This window comes from Tyto alba, unplaced genomic scaffold (genome assembly GCF_018691265.1).
Source record: "Tyto alba isolate M040663 unplaced genomic scaffold, T.alba_DEE_v4.0 Super-Scaffold_40, whole genome shotgun sequence".
NCBI lineage: Eukaryota > Metazoa > Chordata > Aves > Strigiformes > Tytonidae > Tyto > Tyto alba.
In genome coordinates this window covers 11,585,627-11,607,181 of record NW_024881316.1, presented here as the reverse complement: position 1 = coordinate 11,607,181, position 21,555 = coordinate 11,585,627, and the positions used below count along the sequence as shown (strand labels likewise).

The 21,555-nt window shown below is 46.2% G+C and overlaps 1 protein-coding gene across 10 annotated transcripts in view; it reads left to right on the top strand.

Moving 5' to 3' along the window:
• The first annotated feature begins 1,234 nt into the window (after positions 1 to 1,234).
• The window catches only part of HTR1E (5-hydroxytryptamine receptor 1E), a 45,664-nt gene continuing 25,343 nt past the window's right edge, over positions 1,235 to 21,555 (top strand). For 4 of the 10 annotated variants that reach the window (XM_033002714.2, XM_033002713.2, XM_033002712.2 and 1 more), the window contains exons 1-3: positions 15,262 to 18,796; positions 18,890 to 18,967; positions 19,077 to 19,932. The gene's annotated coding sequence lies outside the window, so the exon portion shown is untranslated. Of the gene's footprint in view, positions 1,286 to 2,287; positions 2,455 to 15,261; positions 18,797 to 18,889; positions 18,968 to 19,076; positions 19,933 to 21,555 lie in introns of those variants that run through there. The other 6 variants (XM_033002720.2, XM_033002721.2, XM_033002716.2 and 3 more) reach the window with 5 other exon arrangements.

Here is a 21,555-nt window from a genome sequence, read left to right as displayed (position 1 = left end):
CATGCAAGCTGAGTACTTGTCCCCAGCACCACTTTGAGTCCTTTTATAGCCATTCAGTGCTGGGCAGATAAGACACAAAACTCTTAACCCACCTCTCTTGAGCACCAGCCTGGTGCCGTAATTACTGACTAATCCTGCCTCTGTAGCCTGTCACAAGAACAGTTTTTGGCAGTCATTTCAGCTCCTTTCACAGTCACATGAAATTAATTTCATTATTAAAAAAATCTAAAGAATAATGGGATTTAATTGACTTAATATGAAGCTTTCTGGGCTGTCACTCCACCCAGCTTCCAATCAACTTGTACTCATTCAGCTGTGAGTGACTGATGTTTGTGCCTTTCATTAAGAGCCCATTGTCTCAGCTTAAATCCTTCCTTCCATGCTTAATATTTGCATAATATTGCATTTATTTTTCAAATCTGTATTTTCATTGTCAGGCGCTCTGGATGGAGGGCTCTCCATGTGTATGCGATTGATACAGTCACCTCCTGCTCCTGGAAGTTTGTTGTACCTGTAGCTGCAGCATGGTAGGGGAGGATGGGTGAGATGCAGAGTCACTGCCTGGGACACATGCCAGAACAGAGTTAGATAGCAGGTTGTTTTATTCAGTCATGCACATGTATAAATAAATAAATACTACATCTTACAGTTTTTATTTGTCTGACCATCACAATGATGGCCTCACTGAAGATTATGGCCCTGTTATGGCTGACGTTCTATGAACACATAGCAGCCTTCCCATCTCCTCTAACCCCCAAACAAAAGTAAGAGATGTCAGAAACTACACAGAAAGTCTGAGACAGAAATTCTCTTCAGCACTGATGACCATGAAGAATGCTTGGGAATCTCATTCCTTCTCTGTTGTTTGAAATTTGAGAAGGGTATTACCACATGACTAATGAGATCTGGAGATTTTTGCTCTTCTTGGTCTGTGCCATCTCCCACTCTCATTTTAGACCATGAAGCCCTCCAGCAGTCTTGGGCACATTTCAGCAGAAAGCATCAGGACAGAAGATCTCTTTCTTGTCTCTGTTCCTTCAGTAAAGCAGGAGAGACAGGAACAGAGAGTGAGTGAAGCGATTTTTAAACCAGCAACACTCCACACTAAAGCAGAAGTTTCTAAAGCTGTGGAAAATGATTTCTGATTAGAGACAACTTCCTTAGAAGCAGAAGTTCTTTTACTTCCACTCTTCACTTCCTGTTTTTCTTGCATCCCATCCTTCCTTAGAAAAGCAGAAAACTTTTCGGACTCTTCTGTGGCATTTTTATCCAAATTGTTTGACAGGTAGGGAAGCTTCCGTCCTATCTATTTTGGCAGAAAATACAGCACCAAAGTTGCATTTGACAAAGTAGGCATTGCTAGTAGAAATTCTGTCAATCTCGGAGGGAAAAACTACTTGAGTTATTGATGGCATCTAAACTCTCTATGTGATAATTCCATCGGGTATGTATCACTCTGTACTGCGTATACAATGCAGAACTGAGTGACTTTCACTCCCGTGCCTTCAGCCAGCGCGGATGCCACGCTACAATCACAAAACAAGCTCGCAGACCCACACGGCCCTCACGGCAGCCCCGCCGGGGCCCGGAGCTCACCTCCAGCGAGGGATGCCCGGGGACGGGCTGCGAGGAGCGGGCAAGCCTCGGGCCGCCCTCCCGGTTCCCAGAGCGTCCCCGAGGCCGAACCCAACAGGTCCCAGCCCTCGGAAGCGCTCTGCCCCAGGACGCACCTAGTCTCCCCGTGTCGGGGCGGCCTGAGCTCCCCTCCGGGATTTGGCGTGGGGAGCGGCGGGGGGAGAGGCGGAGGGTTCGTCCCAAGCGGCGGGCCGGGCTCCCCGCGCTGAGGGGCCGGGGCCGGGCTCCCCGCGCTGAGGGGCCGGGGCCGGGCTCCCCGCGCTGAGGGCCCGGGGCCGGGCTCCCCGCGCTGAGGGGCCGGGGCCGGGGCCGGGCTCCCCGCGCTGAGGGGCCGGGGGCCGGGCTCCCCGCGCTGAGGGGCCGGGGCCGGGCTCCCCGCGCTGAGGGGCCGGGGCCGGGGCCGGGCTCCCCGCGCTGAGGGCCCGGGCGGCGGGCGGCGGTGCCCCCTGGCGGGCGCGGCGAGGCGGGGTGGGGGGGGGGGAGGCCCGCCGGCGCGGAGCGGCGCGGAGCCACCACCGCATCCTCCTCCTCGGGCCTGGCCCCGCCCAGGGGGGGGGCGGGAAAGGCAGCGGGCGCAGCCCGCAGCCGCGGCGCGCACCGAAGTGGAGCCGAACGGCGTGTCCACACACAGACACACAGACACACACACACACACACACACGCGCCGATAAATCCCAGTGCCGGGGGGCAGCGCGGCAGTTGGCGGCTGCCGTGCAGCGGGGAGGCGGTGGGGCCCTACCCGCCTCCTCCCCCCCCCCACCCCGGGGGCAGCGACCCCCGCCCAGGGGGGCGACAGGAGCTGCTGCCGCCGGAGCCCAGGTGAGTGCCCGGGCCTGGGGGCGGCGGGAGGAGGGAGAGGATCGTGCGGGGGTCCTCGGCCGGCATCCCCCGCTGCTGCCCCGAGGGGACGGGCTGCAAGGGGAAAACCCGCTCCCGGGGCGGCTGAGAGGCGGCAGGCTGCCGCCGGTAGAGTTGCTCTTGAGGTTTTTCCCCCCGAGAGCTTGAGAGGGGGGTTCTCGCCGGCGTTCCGGAGGGGTCCGTGCGGGGTGCGGGGCTCCGCTCGGGGGTTGGGGTGCCGGTGGGAAGCTGGGGGCGAGGGCGAGCGCGGTTTCCCCGCGGCTCCCGGCGCTCCGGTGACCCCCGGTCAACAAGGGGCTCTCCCGGGCTGTCGGGGCATCCCCCCTCGCTCATCGTGATGCTGTGAGGTCGCCTCTAAAATACCTCGCCCTTTCTTTCAACGGGTAGAGAGGGCAGGTCTCTGCTTTCGCATGCCTGGATGGGGGCTGAGTGGTGGAACGATGCACAGGCTGTGAAAGTAGTTATTCTCAGCACAGAACAAGGTAGATAGTGCTCCTCGCTTCAGGAGTGGACCTCCGGGGGCACAAAATGCACCCGTTGGACTGTCCATCTGCCCGTTGGACTGTCCATCTGCCCGTTGGACTGTCCATCTGCCCGTTGGACTGTCCATCTGCCCGTTGGTCCCTGTGACTCAAAATATGTGCATCAGGTAGAATAAAAGGCCTTTCCTTGGTCACAGATTGGGGGGTCCTTCAATACATATACCGAAAGAGAGGGTGAGCAGAAAACAGGGCTAGTTCACTTTATTGTTTATAACCAACCTCACACTCAGAGTGTATAATTTGGGTCCACACTCCCTCTAAATAATGAGCTCCTAAAAGCATAGGGCATTTCATCCATGTTTATATATTTCCTGGTGGCTGGGAATCATATTGAAAAACTCCTGAAATTTTCAGTTTCAAAAAAAACAAAGCTGGAATTGATGTGTGATCATGCATTCAAAAAACTGGGGCTCTAAGTTAAAAAAAGCCCCACCAAATCTGCAACTCTAACGATACAAAAACTGCACTACTTTTCCATAGAGAAACATGGAAGTACGGCTTCCACCCAGCAGAGTGGTTGTTTAATTCAAGTGAGGACTTAGGTGCTCTGAGCTTCAGTGGAATTACTCAGCAGCTGAAGGCAAACATGTGCTTCTGTGCTTTCCCAAACCAGGGCTTAAGTACTGCTCTGAGAAACATTCAGTTGCATGAATCACGCTTATTCAAAAGTTTGAAGCAGAACAAATCAGGGAAATCATGGACTGAACAGCATTGCCAGCCCCCCTGTACAAAAACTAGGAAATCACCAGTGCTGTGGATTTTTTTTCTGGTGATTTTTAGGAGGTGTGTAAGTATGGAGTGAGTTGTTCTTGTCTCTGTCTTGAAAAGCAGATCACAATCTCATGAGAGCCATTAACCCTCCATGATAGTGAGCTTGTTTCAGCCTATCTTTGCATTTCAGTCATCTCTCAAATTTTGGGACTCAGGAGGTCAGCTTTTACATGATCTACCCAATTTAAAAAAAAAAAAACAAAACAAAACAAAAAAAAACACAAAAAAAAAAAACCCAGACAAACACAAGAACCTCTTTTTTAGTAAAACTATGATCTGCAATTCATTTATAAGCACCAGGTTGTCATAGATGATTGTCAGGAACCAGAGCACTTTTCAGCATAAAAAAGAGAACATTGTATAATTAAGATGTCCAAAGAGTAGCATTTATTTCTGAATAGCTTGATTCTTCTGCAAGGTAGTCTTTGATTCCTTTGAAAAATACAGAAAACTGTATGTACCTGTCCCCTGGTTTTCCTCTGCCAACGAAGTCCTATGCAAGCTGAAATCATCTGTATCCTCAGGTATCTTCCCTTTCTTTTCAGGAAACAGATAAGCATGCCTGCCTTAAGAGCTCCAAGAAAAGTTAAAATGTACTTTTGCTTGTATTGTCATTTAACAACTTCAGGAGCATTCAGGCAGAGGCAGTGTTGGTTTAGCAGCTCTGAGGTTTAGCCTGTTGCTGATGTGCCTTGAGGCTTTGTTCATTTTTTTCCTTTTCCTGTAAAACCCAGCAGCTTCACCAAGTGGCCACCAAAAGACAGTGGACGTCAGCCTTAAATCTCATGTTTCCTTGATTCTAGTATTTCTGCTGAAATCCATGTGCCCCTTGCTGGCAATCACATGCATATGTAGAAGGAGAACCTGACAGTAGCAACTCATCTGACTGAGGGGTTTGGATTCAGCATAACCTCCCTGTGAGTGATATATTTAAGACATAAGGATCTCTTCTGGGCTACAGAGGGAGTAGTCTTGTATATTAAAAAGGGAGAAAAAAAAAAAAAAAAAAAAACCTCAAAGCAAACAGTGAGAACAGCCTTAATCAGTTCAAAGCTGTTTGAAGACTCATTGGTCAAACACTGGGAAGACACAGTGATAAAGAAAAAGGTCACTGGGCCAAACTCGGCTCCGTCTAATTACATTAAGTCTGTCGAACTAATCCATGGCACAACTTGACTGAAAATATCATTCTGATTCTCCCTAATAAAGTTACCAGTATATTAAAAAAGCCAGTGCCTGTTCTTCACACAGTCAAGTATGTAAATACGGCTGCTTATGAGCAGCCCTCATAAATTCAGCGGATTTGACCTGTGTAAAGTTAACCACCTGTCCAAGGTTTTACTTCTGCAAACAGCTGGTGGATTAGCCCTTCTGAAGCTTTTTACATAGCTAATTTGGTGCTCTTGACAGTCCTGGCAGTAACGAGTGGGGGGTCTGTGGAGGACACTGGTGGGAAATTCAACAGTCGTAGATGAGGTCAGAATTCTAATGTAACTGAGGTGAATTGGAGATGTGATCTGCAGAAGTGGGTTCAGGAAGGCCAGGTAGGAAGCACCACACTAATACAGGAATAATCTGCTGCACAAATGTAGAATGGGAAGCAGCTGGCCTGGTAACACTTCTGCAGAAAAAAAAAAAAAAAAAAACACAGTGCTGAGAAAAAGGCAGACAACTCACAGGGCTGCACAAGGAGGATTGCACCCTACAAAACACATGGAGGGATTTGATCCTGCAGCTCAGCATTGATGAGGTCTTGGCTGGAGGACTCTGCCACTCAGGACACAGCTATTCAGTGTGTCAGCTACCTGGTGAGGGTGCAGAGAGGGTCTTAAAAACATCGTCTGAGGGAGATTAATCAGGGTCTTTAAGCTGAAGAGTGAATGGAATCAGGACATGCTAATGGTCTTCAGATCTATAAAGGTCTGCTCCAAGAGGAAGGGAGTTATCCGCTCCCCATACAGCCAGCATGGGCTTGAGCCCTGGTGTAACCACAGTGTTGGACTGCTGAGAAACTTTCTAAAAGGAAAGTTTCTGAAGACTCAGTCCCATTCATTCACAGTAGTGGCTATGCTCCCACCCAGGTGAGGAGATAGCCCTGAAAGAGCCACAGGGTGTTATAAGACATCCTGGGCTTGGGTAGGACTTGGCACGGGCGATTTTGTAACAGGGAGCTCCTACTACGAAGAGATATTTTTCTTATTCCCATGGTCAGCAAAGTCAGGTTTGGCAGAACTGTTTGGGGCTGTAAATTACTTAGAAACTCAGGAAGCTCATTGATCAGCTCCAACTTCTAACTCCTCTGCTCACAGAGAACTGTCCTTTTTGTTACTGTTTCTTCACATCCAGAATGGGAACAAAGAACCAAAATGCCAAAATTAAGGCCACCTTCTTAAAGACAAGGTCTAATCTTACATGTGGCAGTCACCAAGGCTGTGGCTGCTGCCCAGGGCTTTCTGAATGCCAGTTCTCTCTCTGTTGCCTTTGGCTGGATCCTTTTGCCCAGCTGGCAGCTTCTTGGGCTGGGCAGAGTCAGCCCAAGCCCGCAGGGAAAGCTCTTCCTCACCCCACTGCTGGGGCTGGGGCACATGTCTGCTCCTGTCTCCACTCTGGACACCACTCCTTGCTGCCAGGGTTTCCTTCTCCATCACCTGTAAGTGTCCATTGCCAGGCACTTCCCTCCCCAAACACACCTGTGGGACATGGGGTGCAGCCTTTGCCTGCCCAACCCCACTCGTGGAGGAAGGCACAAAGGGACATCCCTGCCAGGAACAGGCAAATCAAGTATTTACATCTGTCGTGGAAGCTCGTAGCAAAATTGCCTCTGAGGGTCACCCATGTCCTTCCAGGGGATTGTCTGGGATCCAAAAAATGAAAGAGTTTTGGGTAGCACCCATCATTCAATCTCTGGTCTCAAAAAGACATGGTAGTACAGTAGCAGCAGCTCGCCAAGTATGATTTAAAAGCTAACAAACAGCAGCGTATTGCTAGTCCCCAGCATTGCCACTCGGTTGCTACCACTGGAAACTCTCATCCTTCACACTTCTGGCCAAACGCCACGGCTTCAGCCTGGCAGGTAACAGGCTGTACTGAGACCTCCAGCATCGCCGTTGCAGAATTCTCCTTTTATTTTGCCTGCAAGACTTTTCAGGTTCGGATGTCCTGAAGGGATATCATGCTGACAGCTTCTAATTATGCTGCTAGTTGATTTACCAATTTGTGTTCCTTTAAGAGCCAGAAGTCATGGAAGGCCAGGAAAGATCCCCCTCCTGAACCCACATCTCAGACGAAGTGGCATCTCTTCGGCGAAGCCTTCCAGAGGAGGGGAGTGGCGCTTCTCCAGTTCCCCAGGTCACACAGCCCCAGTCCCAGTGTGGGCCACCTGAGCCCTTGGCTCTTTCCTGTCCCTCTAGACACCCTCTTCATGCCTCTGGGTGGTTTTGGAGCTACCTGTGCTGTGGCAGCATCTCACCATTTTCCACTTTCAGTCCAGGGCCCAAATACACTGACCAGTTCTAGATCCACCCTGTTTGTGAAGGAGAATTTTCATTTATATTTATAGCACAAGCAGCAAAAGAAGAAAAAAAATAATATATATATATATAGAGAGAGAGAGAGAGAGAGCAAACAACCGATACATTTATTTACTTTCAGATTAACTTATTTGTCCCCACAGGCTAAATTAGATAGGTTTTCCTATTAAGGTATTATTGGTTCTGATTTACCTTTTTTTTTTTTTTTTTTTTTTTTAATTAAGCAGGCCAGACTATCTGCTATGCGAGAGTGCAATTGCTACCTGCCCTGCTGTTTCTCTTTTTTTTTTTCAATTTTGAAATACCCATTTGAAAACCCATTTCAAACTACCATAGGATCATGCAAATAATATTTTACGTAACAAAACACTCTCTTGAACTGTGTTCCATGGGTTGGGTCCTGTGCTGCTTCTCTCTCGTGAGTGTCTTTCCTGTAGGAGAGGAATTTGAAACCAAGCACATGAATTGGAAAATACCATTCAGAAAGAGATTTATGATCCTGTTTCATCAGGGATGCTTGTGTGGAATTATTCCCTGCCTGAAAGCACTGACTCAGAGCTCATGTGTAAATTGCCAGGATAGTTCCACTATTCTGTGTTTCATGGAATTGAATGTTTTGTGCTTTGCTTCAAGTGTTTTGTTGATAAAAATCTTTCTGTTTTCTCCTAGAGAGAGTTTCATAGACAGTTGAGCTATAAGTATGCTTTCCTGATTTGCAAACATGCAGTGACTGCCAGTCAAATAGGTAATATCAGAATTTTGCAATGAACAGCTTCCCATCGACACCACTGGGTTCTTGAAATAGTGGTTTTGAGTAGTAACATTTCTCATGTGTGAAGTTTCACAAGAGGGGAAATACATGGACCTTAGCAAAATTATATCTGTGCTGTGCCTTAACTACACATCCCAAAAAATCCAAAGGTGCAAAACCAGAGTTGGCTGCCCAGCAAGACCCAGTCATGGGAGCAGGTGATGGTAACACAAAGACACGGTTCATGTGTTCATACAACCAGTACCTCAATTTTGATCCATTTACCAAGACACTTCATTAGAGCACTGAAATATCAAACTGCTGAAGTAGGTTAGATTCAGTAGTTAACACCCAATTTGGAAATTGAGTGAGGTCTGAAATGGGTCACGCGAGCAGGTACACATACTTTTTCTTTACTAGATATTTTCGAACCGATTCTGCCAAGCTTCTGAGGGCCAGAGCAGGACGTGCCTGCTCCGACCAGAGCGAAGTGGTCCAGCTGGGTATGTCCACACACCCAGGTCTCTGTTTGACACAGCTCGCTGTGATAGCTGTCTCTGTACATCTGCTCAGAGGGTTTTCTCTGCAGCTCACGTTTCCCTGAGTTGTGAAAGTCAAGTATCCACCTTTCTCTTTTTGCTGAGACTAATGACTTAGTAGCTGTTATATTTCATAGGCCAGCACAGGCTAGTCAAGCAGTCTCACAGAGCTGTAAATATTTGATAAAGCTGCTTTGCGCAGTGTGAGTGTGAATACCACACTGTAAGAGACAGCTAAAAAATCAAATTATTCCAGACATTATCTTGTTGAATTAAAAGCCCAGATCATCACTGGTTTTGTTCCCTGGACAGAAACAAAGATCTGAAAATCCTGAATAGTTTGACAAATTATGCATTAGGGTCTGGTATGTATAGAGCACTCACCTGGGTGACAATTGCATTTTCCTTCTGTACGTGTATAAGCCTTTCTTTAGACTGCATTTCATAGAGCATCTGCTTGCTGAGTCTTAGGAGAGCTTTCAAGTATATTAAAATATACAGTGTTCCTCTGAAAAACAGCGATCACCGTGTCCATAGTTGAATTCCTCCTATGGGTCCTCGAAAAAGCTAACCCATGAGACACAGGTAGGGGGTAGGGGGAGGTCTCGTTAGCTATTTGAGCATTTTGCTATTAGGAAACCTGTGGTCTCCTTCTGTGGATGTTTTCCAGTTGTGTCAGGTAACATATGGACACAAAAGCAGAAGTCCCCCTCTTACAGAAGAGAACAAGACAAACAAACAAACAAAAGGGAGAAGAAACAGTAGGAAATTCTTATTCTAGTACCAGAAATAGTAGTTATCCCAAATCATTACCAATTTGTGCATGGACCCAGGTGTCAGATCTCCTGTGGTTAGACTGCACTGCCTGGCTGAGCCTCGGTGGGGGCTGGGGGGGTCCAAAATGCTGTGCCTTCTGTTTGGGGGCAGGGACTCCAGTCCTAATGGCTTGCAGTCATGGAGAAGTTTGGAACCAGAAATCAGGGGAATTTCTACATGCAATTTTTCTTATTATTAAAGAAGCGAAAGAAGCAGTGCATTTAACCTCTTGGTTGTGACAGTGTCTCTCCTGAAGAGTTTGAAGCAAACACAGACTTTCTTTTCTCTCTAGTAGACACAGAAGTGCCTGCAAAAGAGGGAGAAATCTTCCATTAACAGCAATGGTGACAAATTTGTTGTGAAACCTTCTCATATTAAATGGCATTTGACACTTTAATGACTTGGTGTAGTCCAATTGTTTCTTTGAAAAAGATACAGTATTTAGTGTCAAAATGTCAGTTTTCTATAACTGTTCTTTACAGGCTCTGTTTTATGATTTGGCATATATGCCAAACTGCTAAAAGGAAATGCATGCTGAAAACAGAAAGCTTGCTTATTTTCCCAAGTATTTGATAATAGAAGAACTATTTTCAAACACTTTGCTAAAAAATAGGAAAATACTTACCATATCTCATACAGGAAGAAAAACTATACCATAAAGAAAGCCAGATCAGCCATGCACAAGGGGTTTAGGCACAGCTTGCTTTGAGACAAGTTGGATGTGCAGGTGGGTGAACGATAGTTATACTGGGATTTACTGGTGGAGGTATTTGCAACTTTTTTAGCTGGCTTCAAAAAGCACATCATGGGTGTTTGGAAACTTACAGTCATGCCATTTCTCTTAACAGTTCCTGTTAATAACCCTGCCCAATGCTGCTGAAGAGCAGCTGAAGGAACAAGGAACAAGCTGAAGGAACATTCCGGCCAAGTCTTAGGGAGGGAGCTGAGCCTGAGGCTCATGTTAAGGCACTGCTTTGCATTACCGGGAAAGCTTAAATCTAGAGTATGGGCAAGTCGAGATATGAGGTCCAGAGGAAAAGTAAGGACTTGGCCCAATCACAGCAGTAAATTGGAAAAAAAAATTCATGCCAATTTTCCTGAGTGCCTGCTATCTATAGAAATTCACTGCATGTGCTTTTCGGTTTTGTCCTCGTCCCTCAAGCACTGTAGGTGCTCACTGGAGCCAATAGATGTCTGGGAACTGCTGAGAACATAAATGAATTATTAACATGTAATCAGATAGGGGAGAAATTGTTGCTTAAATGTCTTCCACACCTTATTAAAGAGTTTAGCTTTTCTTAAGCCCTGTTTGTTTATTTTTTGGTTGCTGAGGGAGTTTTCTAAGGGAAAATGCTGTTATCCTGGTTCCTTTATAGTTTGGGGAATTCAGCAAATGTAAATAGAGCTAAGTGCAGGCTCTTTCCCAACCTATTCCGATATGAAGGAGTTTTTGCATGCCCTGTGCATGAGATCCAGGCTGTGTTACACTGAAGATGATCCTGTAGCTTTCTCTCGTGGACAGGGCGTGCTGGCATCCATCACCATCTTCTGCCCACACTCAACATCACTCTGTGAGGCTTGTTGACCAGGGGACGAGTATCTCATTGCTCCCCATGGCTGTATCTACCTTGGCTGTCTCTTGCCAGTGCTGCTTTCTGCCTGGGCATCCGAGGAAGGTTAGAACCCAGGAACTGGAGGGTTGGTTCCTGAACAGCCAGAGCCAGATGGTGGGGAGAAAATGGAGAGTTTCCATCCTTGACTAAAGCATCTTCCCAGAAGTGAATAACATGGAGTTACATCCTCCTCCCATGCTTTACGAGTGCTCCAAAGTGTGACCAGCTCCTGTGCTACGGAGCATCCCGGTATGGGTACGGGGAGCTTGTGGCTTTCCTGCCATGCAGCTGTACCCTGGCACCTCCAGCTGCAAGGGAACATGTATCACAGCAGCAGGGAGCAAGCAGTAGAGCTGTTACCATACAGTCCATGCCATCACAGAACTCAAACTTCAAATGTGAAATGGAAAAGTAGGTTAAAAATGCAGAGGCTAGCATTTATCTTGTCTCTTGGTTTAATGTTTACAGTGCAGCTTAATTTGATCTTCTCTTCTTTGTTTGATAGTGTATAGCACATTCTAATCAACTATTTAGTAAGATGTTCCCCTAAGGTTAAGAGCCACAGTAAAATAGTCCTTATTTACTGATAGATTTATACCTGAGAAACTTGCAGGCAGCACGCTGTGAGCTGTGTGATGATTTTAATACGAGGGTGGCATTTGCATGGATAAAATTTCCATTATTTCATAACCAAGCTATTGTTTTCTAAACAGGCACACAAGGGGAATTATTCAAGAGGGGAAAAAAAATATAGTTATTTCAAAAATTATACTTTGGATGCATGTAATTATCTCTCTTCTCTGTGTATTTAATTCATGATATTGTTGATACCATAGTCTATTTTCAGAAAAATGTTTTCTCTGAAACTGGTTTATAAAATTAGGTTCTTTAAACATTGTCTTCAGCAGGCAAAGCATGGAAGTAATTTTATTTTTACTGTTTTAAGCATAATGCTTTTATATTGTTGATTCAACAACAAATATCTTAGTGGACCTTTTACTGTAACAACCTTTAAATAATTTCACTATCTAGTACAGCAGTACCAACACTGATCTAATTTTGGGCCATATTAGATAGAATACCTTAAGCTGTGCCACGAAGCAAGAAATCCTGCATGTGTGGTTCAAACTCTGTGCAGTACAAGGCTGAGCAATACTGCATGATCTTGAAAATTATTCTGAAAATCAACCAGTTTGTATTTTCACTTATGCTAGAATGTTTTTTGTCAGATAGAGGTAGAAAAAGCATTGGATGTTACAGAGTCAAAAGGAGCTTGAAATGTACAATGAATGTAAAAGTAGACCTTGGACAGTGAAATCAGACGATGGTAAGAATATCATCAGCAAGCTATGCCTGATGGTAAGAGCCACATCCGGGCCATCTGCCCATGCCTAACATGAAGGAATTAATTGCAAAAAATTCCTTGATGGTCCCTTGCATTTCTGCACTGAAGCATCAACACATAGAGATCTAGATAGTCATTGTAGCGATCTAGATAGTCATTGTTTCTTGTGGAACCAACATTGACTTCAGAAATGTCCCTGGACCACTGACTACTAGTAGATCTCCAAAATGGTGTCTCTTTACCTGATCCCTTTGGTCCCTCAAAATTGGTATTCAATTTCTATTACATGCCTGTCAGGTGTGCTACAAAATGGCACCCCAAATTGCCGATTTTGACTGCTCATTTAGGCATAAATTACCCTTGAAGCCATTTCCAGGACACTTTCGATCCATCCTTACCAATTTGGGCAGATACATTGACACAGTTGCCTATTTCCAGTCACCCTGTAGTGTTAACCTTCTTGTGCCAATATTTGTCCCCAGGTGCATTATCCTCTGCACTGAATTCACAAGTGGGTGTGCGTGTAGCCAGAACATTTGGAAAGAACCAGAGCGCCTCTGACCATGTAGAGATCTCTACACCTTCAACTGTAGACTCTTTCCCCAAATCAGTGTCATCCAGTCAAAGATAAATGCTTCCCACAGCCCCAAAAAACTTGCATTTTCCTGACATTTAATGTGCCAAACATAACCTAGCTGAGGAGAAAGCCTTGTCTGCTGGTGCTGATGGGGATCAAATGTGAGCGCTGTTCTCCTAACAGCACATGAGAACTCTGTTAATGTCCTCATCAGTTGGAAATATTTAGCATCAGCTATTTTTTAAAAAATCGGCTCCTACTTCAGTTACTATGAAGTATTGCACTTACATATACTGCTTCTGGGACTACACCACGGAGAGGGTCTGCGTTTGGTTGGGAGATGAGTCCTGCTGGTGAACTTTAGTTGGACCAGCCCTCTGGTTCTTCTACTCTCGAGGTTTCTCAGAGCAGTGAGTCTTTCCAGGATGCCCAGATGGGTGGCAGAGATTTCAGTCAGTTCTGGTTTTCTTCCCCCTTTCCAGAATTCTGACTTTGGTGGGACTTTCAACCACCATATTATTCCTTGATTTTTCTCATTTTCCTTAGTCCTGTGGTGCCTGATCACTGTTTGCAGGCAAGCAGCAGGGCCACTCGTCCCGAGGGGGAACTGGTCCTGGAGCCCAGCACAGAGTAAGGAGTCACAGGCTGCACTGCCAGACTGGTGGTGCTCTGGCAAACCCTGCTTTGCAGAGGAGCCAGGTTACATCATCTCCTGAGATCCCTCCCATCATGTTATTTCCAGTGTGATTCGGCTCCTGCATTTTTACAGCATCACGTACGTGGCATCTTCATGCTCTTCAAGGAGGCTGCCAAAACTCCCACTTTATTGTGGAGAACAATAAAATGTTGTTTAATATCCCTCCTCCCAGCTCACGGCAATTAAACTTACTTCCTCTTTGCCAATGTTAAATAGTCTGACAGAGTTCTTGCAGAGTAGCGTGTTGTCTGAAAACTGTTCATCCAGTTTCTCTCTCATGCTTTGCAACATAATTAGAGAAGATACACACCACCATAAATAAGCAAGAGCAGAGTAAACAATGAGTAAGGGAAGATCACTGGAATGCTGCAGAGCTGCTGTAGTTGTGTAGACGTTGTGCTCATCCCCTGATGCTTTCTCTTGGAACAAGAAGTGATACTTTCTCTTGATGCTCTCTCTCAAACACAAGGTGATACTTTCTCTTGATGCTCACTCTCAAACAACCTGAGCACACACTTTTATTGGAGCTTCAGAGCTGACAGGCTAACATGCTCAATGGAGTTAGTTAACTGCTTTCCTTCAGCCTAGGAGCCAGGACCAAACAGAAACCTCTAGAGAAGCAGTGTGAAAGCTGGAGGGAGAGCACATTCCCCCTGTCACGAGCTAATGACAGTGAGACAGAAGGGTTGAGAAATTTCCCTGTAGCAAGCAGGGCCATCCTCCCTCTGAGCTCCCATTTTTAACCCTATGCGTGTCCCCACTGCCCCATGCAGGAGCGTGGGAATAGGATCCCTCGCTCCCTGTCCCAGCAGTGCGTGGCCAAACCAGCATCCACCGTGAGACACCCTGCTCCCTGGATGCTTACTTTCTTCTAGCTGCATGCTCCTTAAAAATGAGTTGTAAAACTGTCTGGAATATTTTGACACATTCTTCTGATTTAAGGACCTCAAATTCAGTTGCTGTAAGCTCTGGCATGGCTGGTTTTGCTATTTTCCTCAATTCCCAGCAGAAATTAAGCACAGGAGCTGGGATTCAGATGTTTGAGATTAATGGGATTGCTCAGGTATCAAAGCAGTGACAAAATGGAAAGTTATTCCTAGCAGAAAAAGTAATCAGTCCCTTTCAGTTCTTCAGTTTGACACTAGCGTTAGCATCAATTTTTCTCTGTTGGGAATATTACATCTTAACAAGGTTCACTGTAATATCATCCTTCCTCAGTAGTAATCGGAAGAGAGGAGGCCTCTTCAAATCATTGTCTTGCTACTTTGAGATTTTTAACATTTAAGCCTCCCACTTATCAGCTGATACCTTGTGTTGACTTCAGCACCTGAACAATTCCAGTATTCTCAAGAGTCTGGAAATCAACTCTTTTTTTTCTTTTTTTTTTTTTATCTTTCTTCCCTCCCCACCCCCCCCACACCCCCCCTCCCCTTTTTGGCAAGAGTCTGCAGAGAAAATCAACAGTGTTTCCAAGCTAAAAAGGTATTGTTACAAGTGAAGTTTAAATCCTCAAGGTGGAGAAGACATGTCAAAATAATCTGGCAGAGCTGTGAGACCGGGTCTTGGGGAAAAAGGGTAGCTCTGCTGTGTTGGTTGCAGCTTAATCAGGAAATCATGCCAGCTCTGGGACTCAGCTCCTGCTCCTGCAGGTCACAACGGTTCTTCTGAACAGAGCACACCATCCGTGGCTGTTTCCAAAGGTGTAAAGCTGTCAAACTCCAAGCTCCTCAGGCGCAAAATATGGTATATTTTTAAGAGCGGTGCTGCTGTCTTAGTGCACTCTTCTTGGGGAGTTTAATAGAACCTGGTACAGTCTATGCTGTTTGGTTTTCTCAGTACAAAGAGATCCTTCCTCCATGCTACCATTTGTGGTACAACCTTACAGCCATTTGTCCTATGCAGAAGTCACACTTTTACTTAATTTCTAACCCTGGCACTCCCACTTCCATTTAACCATCTATAATCCAAAAATCCTGTCTCCAATCTAACATCATGTGTTTGAGACTGTTGAAACATGGTTAAGGAGATTTAGACGCACAGCTGTGTGACTAAATCCGCTGGATAGGTTTGATAATCAGCCCTTATGCATAGCTCCAAGTTATTTTGAATAGAGGACTGCTGAAAATAACCAGAAAAAAAAAATAAATAAATTGTAAGTGACCTCTTTTCCCACGCCTCCAGATTGGGACACTCTGTGGGTAAACATCTATGAATGAAAGCTGTTCTAAATTAAATAAATCACTGGCTGTGGTGGGTATAATATGAGGCTGGCAATAAAAGCTATTTAAAATCCCATCAAGATGTTGAAGTCCTAATCCAGAACGCGGTGGGACTGGCATGCACTGCTGCCAGCACACCTGGCCCACAGACCACCGTACCCTGACGTGGCTCGTTTCTGCCTACCTGGACTTGCCGTTCAGTTACCCAGGGCAGACAGCCAGCTCCTCGCTCAAGCGACACTTTGGGAGGCAGTGGGATAAAATTAAATCACTGTTGGGACACGGAGAGAGAGCGTAGTGAGGGCATGACTACCACAGCTGGACAACATCCAGCTCCAGCCTGCGGGGCCTCCAGAAGGGTTACGAAGTTGGGCGTTTTTGAAGGACCCAGAAAAACTGTTGGGTTCAGCAGGGAAGCTGTGCTGGATCTGCAAAAGCAGAGGGCTCCTGCGGAGATGTTTGCAACTGGCTGCTGTAGTATACAGCCAGCCCAGTTGTCATAGGGCCTTAGCTGAAAATTAAAAGGCATATTTGAAGCCAGTTGTGCTGAATACTTTAACTTGATTATTTGAAGCATTTGTAATAATTGTATTGTAACCCTCATTTTCATTGATGTGGTTGTTTTTGCAAATTGTTAACAATTACAGGTCACCTTTGCGATGGAAGCATCTTAGTATTTGTTGTAAAAGCTTTTTAAGAATAATTCATGTCTTGTTTACTCTGTCACCAGATCTTTTCATGTGCTAATGCACTGGGAATGTCAAGCTGTGCTGATAATAGCAGAGTTTTCCTTCTACTCATTTTTATTCCCATGCAAATATAATTAAGGCAAGAAGTGTCTTAGGGGTGCCTGATCACTCGCATTAAATTAACTCCCTTTTTGCCTCCTAAAGCAAACACACCCAGAACTGGAAGGTCTCTGGGAAAGAGCTATGGCTCTTGTCTGTTAGGGCAGCACCCTTGCACCCTTGGCCTCTGAGCCCACACCCATGCTGGCCATAAGCAGTCAATCGTCGAGGGTGATTCACCAGGTACTAAATATGTGTCTCATCTTCAGCACAGGAACAGCCCCAGCAATTGCCTCTGGGAGTATTGCCATATTTCATGTTTGGTCTGTGCTTAAAACGTTCTGAATTTAGGTTTATATTGCAGCAAAACTCCAACAAACAGAGTTTTAGGAAAAACTGGGTTTGGGGGATTTGGGAGTGACTCTTCCAAAATTTGGGGGAAAATGGAAATCTTTCCCCTAGCTGCCAAGAGCTTTGTATTAGACCTGTGAAAGAAGGTGTGGAGTGACATCAAGAGGACATGTGTCTGCGTGTCTGTGAACTGGAGCCAGTGTGACAACAAAGCTTACATGTAGCTCAGGGAAGAGAACATGAGGACACACAGAAGACATCCGGGATACAGGGGAGGACAGTCTTTCAACAGTACTGTATGTTAAGAGTAAATTTTGCAATTTGCTAATCATTCTTTAAAGCGCCACAAGGAACTAGCAGTATTTGGTGAGGCTCTGACTGGGCCTGAGGCACCCAAAGGATAACTTCATCCATCTGCTGAAGGCTTCTGTGTATCAGAGACCAGTCACTCTGGTAAAGGGTGACTTGATCCCAGACTACGTAACAAGCAATCATTTGAGTTACTCTCACCATACAGATGGAGTAAATCAGGCAGTGACCCAGGTGTGCTGGTGACCCCTGCAAAACAGACTGTTTTTAGTAAGTACCCAAGAGTGGTTTCAGTTACCCGATAGTAACAGTTCCTTGAGGAGCCTACAGTGACTTGGCCAAACCTCTCCATCACTACATCATATAATTTGATACATATAATTTTACCTTGTGTAATCCATCAGAGTTTGTCTGTCTCAACTAAAAATGACGTTGTACGTGAATATATGAAACTCTAATGCTGTCCCATTTTCTAGTTCCACTCTTCCCAGAAATTAAATGTGTTCAGTAGAAGACTGGGAATATATAAGTGAAAGGAATCAGCTCTCTGCCCTTTTAGACTGACAAAAAAATTATAGCAGACTACAGCTAAAAAGTATTCATAACTTGTGAGTCACAGAAGACCCTGTGGTGAACACAATTAGAAAAAGAGCATTAATGGTATATTGTCTATGTGTGTTGGAACTGCAGGCAGACACTGAAGTGTCAGTAACTTGAAGCAAGAGTGGCTGCTGTTGCTCAGGTTTTTTTTTCAGATTACTCCAACATCCTGTGCAAAATAATTTCAACAGCTTCCAGCTTTGAGGAAATATGTAGGCAAAATTTACTGCTATAAACATATATGCAAGTGGAGGAGAGAGTAATACTCTATGCTAATCACTGTCAGCGTACTGTTGAATTGTCACTGTTGCTGGATGAAATACAGTGTCTGAAAAAAAAATATTGTTTTTCTGTTATTGTTTACATGGGGTTTTTTTACACTAGTTTTGCCATCTTAGCAGAATATCAGATACGGTTGTCTTGCATTGCTTTCAGCAGAGATATGGACTGGAATACCAGTCAATAGAATAATGCCACACAGAAGTGCAGGGACAAAGACATGAAAAGCCGAAGCCATAGTAAGATCGGTAGTATAGCAGCATCATTAACCTTTTTTTTTTTTTTTTCTGCACTAAATTTTCCACAGACAAGAGCATTAGTAATTTTAACTTTGATTGAGAACCGCTATTATCCACTCACAGCATGTGGGAGCAAACAGGCACTTGGATAAATCACAAAAAAGAAAACCACTTAGCATGCTGCTTTCCCCAATAACACCTTTTTCTGAAGCTACAAGGCTGAGTGCTGTAGGGAGAGTGTGTGTGAAGAGAAAAGCAAGGCTGCAACAGCCCACTGAAGCATGCTCAAGGTCAGACGCTCTCACAGAAGACCAAGAGGTCACGTTTGACTTAGAAGGTATTCTGATATGTTTAAAAAATTTAAGTAATTAAATAATTCAGTGAATGAAAGCCATCAAGATTCTAATGCAGTGTTAATGGGGTCTTTCAGGAATCACGAAGATCGGTTTCATGAGCGACATAACTGGAGCCATTAGCAAGCTCATCCAAGAGTAATCATCCATCAAAGGTGAGTGCCGGCACAGGAGCGTGAGGAGCAGCACAAACATTCCTGCTTGCAACCGCTGCAGTGGGACACTTCCAAATAACCTCTGAATGGCCTCATTTTCCTCCTGCAGGCACTTGTCCCGGGGTTGTGACTGCCACCCTTCAGCCATGGATGAAGCCAGCAGTGACTCCACCAGCGTGAGTGTGCGGGAGGTCACCTCCTGCACTACCAGCGCCGCTCCAGCAGATCGCTGGGTGAGAAGCAAATCAAACTGATTTGAAACATGGAGTACCTCTCACGTGGTCATTGAGAGGAAAACTTGCTGGACAGTCTCCACGAAACCTCAACACTGTTTTGGATTGGTATTGCCTTCTGAGTGCACCAGCAGTGCCAACACGGCAAAAGAGAACTAGGAGTAAGGGCTACAGCTGCTCCTCCAACATTGCTGGGACAGCCTCCATAATAAATTTCCGGCTCCTACTAACTCCTACTGGATGTATCTTGTATGCCAAGGCCTGAACTGGAGCAGGTTTGGCACTTCATCTGTGCTGTGTGGAATCCAGCAATAAATTATTCTGGTATGAAGGTCTAATACTGTTAATAGAGCATATAAAACTGTCTACTGTGTTTCATCATATTTAATTCCTGCAGCAACCTGCAGCCATCCAAGCTGTTTCAGCCTCCCTTTTACAGCCCTCTGATGCCCTGAGAGATGCTCTCCCAGCTGAGGACCCCCTGTGTCACCAGCGCCTCTGCGTCAACAGAGCAGTGTGATGCCTCCAGAGCATTCAGCTGCTTCTCGCCCTCCAGCGTGGTCCCAAGTGAAGCAGCTCCCTCACCACCGTGGGGAGAGCCATGAGGCACCCCGGGGCCTGGCCATCCCCACAAAGAGCGGACAGGCAGGAGGGCAATGCCAGCCTCTGGCTGCCCACAGCTGCGACCTCTTCTGGGGCACGAGCTTTGGGAGTGCTCGAGCTGCGCAGCAGGTTGGTGCATTTCTCCAGGGATTTCTCCAGACGCGTCCTCCTGTCACGTTTTGTGGTTTGTAAGGGGTATGATTCACTACCCCAGCAGCCTGCTGTGCTACCTGTGCCCCGTGATTCCGCTTAGCGAGAGAGCTGTGGCTCACCGGTCCCCCCCCAGCCCACGGGACTTCGCTTCTCACAAGGGCTGGGGCATTGCAGGATCCAGTCTGTGCCTCCCAGCCTTTGGTCAGATGGGCTTACGTGCCACACCATGTGGCATGTAGCTATGGCAAAACAGGGATGTTGGGATGAAGGGAACAGACCTTCTTTAAGCTTATCTAAGAAAAGCCACTGTTATGTTAGCTGTCTGCCCAGACAAGGTGTAGTACTGATGCTGCTGTCATTAAATTAAAGTGGTTCAGGTTTTTTCTAAAAAACTTTCCTAGGTAGACGAGGATTTCCTTTTTAAGCGAGGATAGGTTGGGATGACTGGTTCACTCATGTATTTTCTTGTAATGTATGCAACAGTGGCTGAAGTCATAGAGTCATGCATCATGTAGGCTGGGCCTCCAGAGGTCATCTAGTCCAACCTCCTTCTCCAAGTGTAAAATACAGGTTGATCACCTGCAAGCATGTCATGTTGTGTGAGGGATCACGTGAAACGATTTTTCAGGAGATTGCAAGGTGTGTTGGGAAAGGGGGCAGCTGAGACATTACCCAGTGCCACCAAGGATGCTGCAGCTGGAAACAAGGGAGAACGGGGGACAGCTGCTATCTAGCAGAGTTTGCCTGTGAACCTCCCCTCTTCTTCCTCAGGGCATTCAGGTGGTGCAGGGCCAAAACAAGCTCCAGGCAGAAGTTGGCTCTACCTTGGACCCACTGGGGGAGTCCTCAGCAGGGTAGACAGAGTGCCCTGAGCTCTGGGGCAGATGTGCTGATGGGGTGATCCACTTAAGCAAGGCCGTCAAAAATATGTGTTGGCTTCTCCCATTTCTGCCCAGGTTGTTTACACAGTCCCTTTCCTCTGATAAAACGGTGGTTTCCAGCCCAGGTCCCCTGATCCCCAGCAAGGGTAGAACACCCCTGCAGAGGCCAGCCAGGATTCCCACAGGTCTGGAGTGTGAGCAGGAGGAAGCAAGGCTGCCAGCAGGAATGTCTGGGCATTGCTGCCCCAAATACTGACTCAGCTGCCCCTATATCTCCCGTGCTGCATGTAGCCTGTGTTCTCTCAGCCCAGTACAGCCTCCCTGCATCTGCATGGCACCAAGCAGCACCCTGAGCATCCACCACCACCTCTGATGTCCCACCTCAGCTCCACGATAAGAAAGTGATGGGTGGCAATAATGCTAGACAAGAGCACACTTTTGTCTAAGGGCACAGACAAGGGAAATAGGAGTACATATATCTAGGGATATTATGGCTAATGTGTTGCAAGTCTAGCACTACTGGTGCCCATTAAAGAGACAGAATATCTTGTATAAAGTGTTTCCAAAGAACTTTTACAGTGTCCCGGCCCAGTGATCAGTACAGTGGTATGGAAAGCATCCTCTAACACATTTAGTTGCATGGTGGCTGCTTCCACCTGGGCCAGGTTAAGAGGATCATACCCCAACAGTCGGTAAATGAGAGCTCTGCTCACCAAGA